At 35.7% G+C, this 8291-nt stretch overlaps 1 long non-coding RNA gene across 1 annotated transcript in view; it reads right to left on the bottom strand.

Moving 5' to 3' along the window:
• Positions 1-2233: 2233 nt before the first annotated feature.
• Positions 2234-8291, bottom strand: part of LOC112652478 (uncharacterized) — a 38611-nt gene continuing 32553 nt past the window's right edge. The window contains exon 3 of the long non-coding RNA XR_003131492.3: positions 2234-2398. This is a non-coding gene — a long non-coding RNA (uncharacterized LOC112652478). The remainder of the gene's footprint in view (positions 2399-8291) is intronic.

Below are 8291 nucleotides of genomic sequence, written 5' to 3'. Positions count from 1 at the left end.
CCTTTGTTGAAGATTAATTGACCACATAATTATGGGCTTATTTGTGGGCTTTCTATTCTGTTCTATTGATCTATGTGTTTATTTTTGTGTCAGTGCTATATTGTTTTGAGTGTTATTGCTTTGTCTGTACGTCTGGAATTTTATCATGACACTTTTATCTATGCCAAAAAGAGTATTTTGGATGTAATGCAACCAATTTAGGCATTGGTCAGCTGTTCTGTATGCCTTTCTTGATTCAGTCTCTAATTTCTTCACTGTTCCCCCATCATCCCTCATGCTCTTTTCCCCTCAGCTCTGACAATGTCCCAGCTCCCTCCCATTTACTATGTCTCTACTCCCCCATGCCTCCCCCCAAAATGAGCAAGGACTAGGCAAAAAAGTATTCTGTGCAAGAGGAATATCAGAATACATCAAGAACCAGAGTATGTCCCACATTGGCAGGGGAGAAATGGAAACTACTTTAGCTTGGTCCTTGGCCAGATTGGAGTTGCTTCCCTGAGTTAGTGTGGCACTGAGGGAGCCACACAGAGAGAGATAAAGTACAGGGGCACCTGAGTGGCTCAGTGGTTGAACATCTGCCATTGACTCAGGTTGTGATCCTGGGATCCTGGGATCAAGTCTCACATCAGGCTCCCCTTGGCGATCCTGCTTCTCTCTCTGCCTATGTCTCTGCCTCTCTCTCTGTGTCTCTTATGAATAAATAAATAAAAAAAATTTTTTTAAAAAAAGAAGATCCCAGTACATCAGAAGTTATAGCTCCCAGGGATCTCCTGGATGGAGAGATTGAAGGCAAAGTAAATAGAAAAGTCTGGAGGGGTCAGGGAGACATTTTTAAATATTTACAAATGTTTGTATTTGAAATTTTTCCTTATTTTATGAATTTTGTGCACTTAAAGTAAAATGCCAGTTCTAACGCTTGTATTCCTGTATGAACCCAAATAAAACTGACAATACTGGACTTGTCCTCTTGTTCCACTATGGTAACCACTTCACCACTGCAGTCTTGAGTAGCTGAAATGGCCTTGGAGAGTCAGCACAAATGGGTGTAGGGATCTACCTCTTTCAGATATCTATGGATATTGAAGCAAAGTCAAATGGATGCATATCTTGGAAAGTTTGAGAACAACAACTAAGCTAGTGAATATAGCAAGGTTATAGAGTATATAGGATCCATATATAACAATCAATTTATATCTATATAATAGCAATGAACTTCAAGAAAATGAAATGTAAAAATAGTACTATTTATAATAACAAAAATAAAATACTTAGGGATAAATTTAACAAAATGTGTATATATAAAACACTGTATATTGAAAATCTCAAAAGATTGCTGAGAAAAAATGAAAAAATGAAATAAGTGATGATGTATATATCATGAGTTTGGATTAGTGGACTAAGTGTTAAAGTGACAATTTTCTCCACATTGATCTATGAATTCAACATAATCCCAATCAAAATCCTAGCAAACTTTTTGCAGACATGAAAAGCTGGTTCCAAATGTATAAGGAGAGGGAAACCTGGATGGCACAGTTGGTTAAGCGTCAGACTCTTGATTTCGGTTCAGGTCATGATCTCAAAGTCGTGAGATTAAGCCCCCTGCTAAGCCCTGCACTGAGCCCCCTCTTGAGCTCCATGCTGAGCATAGAGCCTGCTTAAGATTCTCTCCTTCTCCCTCTGCCCCTCCCTCCTTGCCCTCTCTCACTCTAAAAAAACAAAATAAAACAAAAAAACTCACATTGAACTTATAAATAAACCCTTTAAATATGTCCAAAAAAAGAAAAAAAAGCTATTATCTCAATTTCTTAGTTGTTATATAAATATTCATGAAAATGCCTCAGTGTTATATTTAATGGCCTATTATGTGCCAAAAGAAGAGGACATCTAAGAAATACTCACCTATCATGTGTGAATATAGAACATGGGCTTCTTTTATGTCATTTTAAAAATTTGCAGTGTAGTTGACACATAATACACTAGTTTCAGGTGTACAACATACTGATTTTGTAATTATGTATATTATAAAATGCTCACCACAATATAGTTATCATCTTTTATCATGAAAGTTATTACAATATTATTGTTTATATTCCCTACACAGTACTTTTTATCTTTGAGACTTATTTATTTTATAACTAGAAGTTTGTACCCTTTACCTATTTCACCTACACTTCCAGTCCCCCAATTTGATCACCATCAACTTGTTTTCCACATTTATGAGTCTCTTTCTGTTTTGTTGTTGTTGTTTATTTTTTTTTTGTTTCCACATATAAGTGAAATCATCTAGCATTTATCTTTCAGAGTCTGATTTATTTCACTTAGCAGAATATCTTCTATATCCATCCATATTGTCACAAATGACAAGATGTCTTTCTTTCTTATGGCTGAGTCCATTCACCTGTTAATGGAGAGACACATAGATTGCTTACATATCTTGGCTATTATAAGTAATGCTGCAACAAACATAGGGGTGCAAACACCTTTTTGAGTTAGTGTTTTCATTTTTTACTGATAAATACCCAGTAGTGGAATTACTGGATCATATGGTAGTCTATTTTTAACTTTTTTTTTTTAAATTTTTTTTATTTTTTTTTATTTTTAACTTTTTAAAGAATCTCCATACTGTTTTTCATAGTAGCTGAATCAATTTACATTTCTACCAACAGTGCATGAGGGGAAGTTCCCTTTGCTCCATATCCTCACCAAAACTTGTTGCTTATGTTGCTGATTTTAGCCATTCTGACAGGTGTGTGGTGGATATCTCATTGTGGTTTTGATTTGTTTCCCTGATGATCAGTAATATTGATGACCTTTTTACATGTCTGTTGGCCATCTGGATGTCTTCTTTGGAAAAATGTCTATTCAGGTCCTTGGCCCATTTATTAATCACATTGGTTTTTTGGTGTTGAGTTGTATGAGTTCTCTATACATTTTGAACATTAATCCCTTATTAAATGGATCATTTGCAAATATCTTCTTCCATTCTGTAGGTTGTCTTTTTGTTTTGTGAATGGCACTATGCAAATTATTTTTAGTTTGATGTGGTCCCAATTGTTAATTTTTGCTTTGAGGAAAAATCCAACAAAAAATGTTGCTAAGACCAATATATAAGAGTTATTGCCTGTGTTTTCTTTTAAAAGTTTTAGGAGAACTTACATTTAGAGTTATTAATCTTTTTTGAATTTGCTTTTGTATACAATGTGAGAAAGCAGTCCAGTTTCATTCTTTTGCATGTATCTGTCTGTTTTCCCAACACCATTTGTTGAAGGGACTGTCTATTCCCCATTGTATATTCTTGCCTCTTTGGTTGAAGATTAATTGACCACATAAATGTGGGATTATTTCTGTGCTCTCTCTTATGTTCTATTGATATATGTGCCTATTTTTGTGCCACTCCCATACTATTTTGATTACCATAGCTTTGTAGTATAGTTTGAAATCTGGAATTGTGATACTTCCAGCATTATTTCTTAAGATTGCTTTGGCTGTTCAGAGTCTTTTGCAATTCCATATACACTTCAGGATTATGTGTTCTAGATATGTGATATATATATATATATATATCTTTTTTGAAAATTTTATTAATTTGGGAGAGAGAGAACATGGGTGGGGGGGGTGAGAGGGGGAGAGGAAGAGGGAGAAACAGACTCCCAGCTGAGCAGGGAGCCCAATACAGGGCTTGATCCCAAGACCCTGAGATGATGGCCTGAGCCAAAGATGGATACTTAATCGACTGAGCCACCCAGACACCCCATACCACATCTTCTTTATCTATTCATCAACTGATGGATACTTGGGCTGTTTCCATAGTTTGACTATTGTAGATAATGCTGCTATAAACATTGAGGTACATGTATCCTTTTGAATTAGTATTTTTGTATTCTTAAAATAAAATCTAGTAGTAAAATCTAGTAGTGTGGTCGCTTGATAGCAGGGTAGTTCTATTTTTAACTTTTTGAGGACACTCCCTACTAGTTTCCATAGTAACTGCACCTGTTTGCACTTTGCATTCCACCAACAGTGCAAGAGTGCTCCCTTTTCTCCACCTCCTCACCAACACTTGTTGTATCTTGTGTTGTTCATTTTGTTTTATTTTTTTTACTTTTTAAAGATTTTATTCATTTATTCATGAGAGACACACAGAGAGAGGCAGAGACATAGGCAGAGGGAGAATCAGGCTCCCTGCAGGGAGCCCAATGCAGGACTTGATCCCAGGACCCTGGGATCATGACCTGAGCTGAAGGCAGACGCTCAACTACTGAGCCACCCAGGCATCCGTGTTGTTCATTTTAGACATTAAGACGGATGTAAGGTGGTATCTCATCATGGTTTTGATTTCTATTTCCTGGATGATAAGTGATGTCAAGCGTATTTTCATGTGTCTGTTGGCCATGTGTATGTCTTCTTTGGAAAAATGCCTATTCATGTCTTCTGCCCACTTTTCAATTAGACTATTCATTTTTTGAGAGTGAGTTATTTTGTTTTTCTTTAAGTAAACTCTGCATCTAATGGGGGGCTTGAATTCATGATCCCATGATCAAGAGTTGCATGCTCTACAGACTGAGCCAGCCAGGTGCATCTAAGTGTTGAATTTTAGAAGTTCTTTATATGTTTTGGATACTAACCGTTTATCAGATAAGTCGTTTGCAAATATCTTCTCCCATTCTGTAGGTTGCCTTTTAGTTTTGTCAAGTGTTTCTTCACTGTGCAGAAGATTTTTATTTTGATGTACTCCCAATAGTTTTTATTTTTGCTTTTGTTTCCCTTCCCTTAGGGGACATATCTAAAAAGAAGTTGCTGTGGCCAACATCAAAGAAGTTACCAACTGTGTTCTTTTCTAGGATTTTTATGGTTTTAGGTCTCACATTAGGTCGTTAATCCAGCCTTTTTAAAAAAAAGATTTTATTTATTTATTTACTTGAGAGAGGGAGAGAGGAGGAACAGAGGTAGAGCTCAGAGCTGAGCTCAGAGTTCTATGCAGGGCTTGATCTCATGGTGCTGAGATCACAACCTGAACCAAAATCAAGAATTGGTTGCTTAACTGACTGAGCCACCCAGGTGCCCCAGGTCTTTAATTCATTTTGAGTTTACTTTTGTGTATGATGTAAGGAAGTGGTCCATTTTCATTCTTTTGCATGTTGCTGTCCACTTTTCCCAATGCAATTTGTTGAAGAGACAGTCTTTCTCCCATTAGATATTCTTTCCTGTTTGCCAAAAATTAATTGACCGTATATTATATGACCATATATTCATGTCTCTTGTTTCTATTCTGTTCTATTGATGTATGTGTCTATATTTGTGGTAGTACCATACTGTTTAGATTACTGCAGCTTTTAATATAACTGGAAGTCTGGAACTGTTAATACCTCTGGCTTTGCTTTTCTTTTTCAAGATTGCTTTGGCTATGTAGGGTCTTCTGTGGTTCCACGCAATTTTAGGAATTTTCGTTCTAGCTTTGTGAAAACTACTGTTGGTATTTGATAGGGATTGCTTTAAATGTGTAATTGCTTTGGGGAGTATACACATATTAGCAATATTGGTTCTTCCAGTCCATGAGCATGGAATGTCTTTCCATTTCTTTGTGTCATTTTCAATTTCTTTCATCAGTGTTTCATAATTTTGGAATATAGCTCTTTCACATCCTTGGTTAGGTTTATGCCTAGGTATCTTATTGTTTTTGGTACAATTGTAAATGGGATTGATTCTTTAATTTCTCTTTCTGTTTAATTTGTTATTGGTGTATAAAAAGAAATGCAACAGATTTCCGTACATTGATTTTGTATCCTGTGACTTCACTGAATTCAGTGATCAATTCTAACAGCTTTTTGGTGAGTTTTTCAGTTTTAAAAAATATATATTATGTCATCTGCAAATAGTGAAAGTTTTACTTCTTCCTTCTTGATTTGGAGGCCTTCGATTTCTTTTTGCTGTCTGCTTTGCTCTGACCTCCAGTACTATGTTCAATAAGTGGTAAGAGTGGACATCCCCATTTTGTTCCTGACTACAGAGGAAAACCTCTTGGTTTTTCCTTATTTAGGTTCATGTCAGCTGTGGGTTTTTCATGTATGGACTTTATTATGCTGAGATATGTTCCCTCTAAATCTACTATTTGAGAGTTTTTTTTTTTATCATGAATGAATGTTGTACTTTGTCAAATGCTTTTTCTGCATCTATTGAAATGATGATATGGTTCTTATTCTTTTATTGCTATGAGGTAGAGCATTGGTTGATTTGCAAATATTGAACCTAGTAATAAATTCCACTTGATCATGGAGAATGACTTTTTTTTTAGTGTATTGTTGGATTCAGTTTGCTAGTATTTTGTTGAGGATTTTTGCATCTATGTTCATCAGAGATATTAGCTTACAGTTTTTTTTTTTGTAGTGTCATTGTCTTATTTTGGTATCAGAGTAATGCTGGCCTCCTAGAATGAATTTGGAAGTTTGCCTTCCTTTTCTACTTTTTGGAATACTTTGACAAGGATAGGCATTAACTTTTCTTTAAATGTTTAGTAAAATTCAGCCATGAAGGCATCTGGTCCTAAGCTTTTGTTTGTTGGGAGTTTTTGTATTACTCATTCAATTTTGTCAGTAGTAATCTGTCTGTTCAGTTTTTCTATTTCTTCCTGACTCATCTTTGGAAATTTATGTGTTTCTAAGAATTTATCCATTTCTACTAGGTTGTCCAATTTGTTGGCATAGAATTTTTCCTAGTAGCATCTAATAAAACTTTGTATTTCTGTGGTATTAGTTGTAACTTCTCTTCTATTACTGATTTTATTCATTTTGGTTCTCTTTCTCTCTGATGAATTTTGTATTTTCAAAGAACCATCTATTTATTTTATTTATTTATTTTTAAAAAATATTTTATTTATTTATTCATGAGAGACACAGAGAGGGAGGCAGACATAGGCAGAGAGAGAAGCAGGCTCCATTCAGGGAGCCCAATGTGGGACTTGATCCTGGGACTCCAGGACCATGCCCTGGGTTGAAGGCAGATGCTCAACCGCTGAGCCACCCAGGGATCCCCCATCTTTTAATTTTAGTGATGTTCTCTCTCTCTCTCTCTTTTTTTTTGGTCTCTGTTTAATTTACTTCCACTCTGATTTTCAGTATTTTCTTCCTTCTGTTACTTTTGGCTTTGTTCTTCTTTTTGTAGTTCCTTTAGGTGTGAGTTTAGATTTTTGCTTGAGATTTTTCTTATTTCTTGAGGTAGGCTTATGTCAGTATAAATTTTCTTCTTAGAACTGCTGATGCTGTAACTTAAGATTTTGAACCATGTGTTTCCATAATCATTTTTTAGGTATTATTTCCTCTTTGATTTCTTCATTGACCTCTTGGTTGCTTAGTAGCATGTTGTTTAGCCTCCATGTGTTTGTGATCCTTTTCAGGTTTTCTTCTTATAATTGATTTTTTTAAATTTATTTTTTATTGGTGTTCAATTTACCAACATACAGAATAACCCCCAGTGCCCGTCACCCATTCACTCCCACTTGTAATTGATTTCTAATTTGAATCTGTTGTGGTCGTAAAGATGCATGATATAATTTCAATCTTTTATTGAGACTTGTTTTGTGGACTAACATGTGACCTATCCTAGATAATGCTCTATGTGCGTCTGAAAATAATGTGTATTCTGGTGTTTTTTGGATGGAATTTTCTGTATATATACCTGTTAAATCTATCCGGTCTATTCAAAGCCACTCTTTCTGGGGAACCGAGTGGCTCAGTTGGTTAAGCAGTTGCCTTCAGCTCAGGTCATGATCCCAAGGTCCTGGGATTGAGCCTGGTATCCAGGGCAAGATGGCAGAAGAGTAGGGGTCCTCAATTTATCTGGTCCCAAAAACTTACCTAGATAACTTTCAGAACATCCTGAACACCTATGAATTCAACCTGATATGTAATGAGAGAACAGCTGGAATGCTACAGAGAGAAAAAGGATTGCTCTGACAAGGTAAGAAATCAGGCCTCGCATCAGGCTCCCTGCTCAGAGGGGAGTCTGCTTCTTCCTCTCCCTCTGCCCATCCTCACTGCTCATGTTCTCTCCTTCCCTCTCTCTCTCTGTCTCTCAAAACTAAATAAGATCTTTTAAAACAATTGTCCACCTTTCTTCCTTAAAAAAAAAAAAAAGCCACTCTTTCCTTATTGAATTTCTGTCTGGATGATATATCCATTGATATAAATAAGGTGTTAAAGTCTCTAATTATTATTGTATTACTGTCAAGTTCTCCTTTATGTCTGTTAATACTTGCTTTATATATTTAAGTGCTATGTTGGATGCATAGATATTTA

This window comes from Canis lupus, chromosome 19 (genome assembly GCF_003254725.2).
Source record: "Canis lupus dingo isolate Sandy chromosome 19, ASM325472v2, whole genome shotgun sequence".
Lineage (NCBI taxonomy): Eukaryota > Metazoa > Chordata > Mammalia > Carnivora > Canidae > Canis > Canis lupus.
The sequence above is the reverse complement of the archived record's forward strand: the minus strand, read 5'-3'. Positions and strand labels throughout refer to the sequence as shown.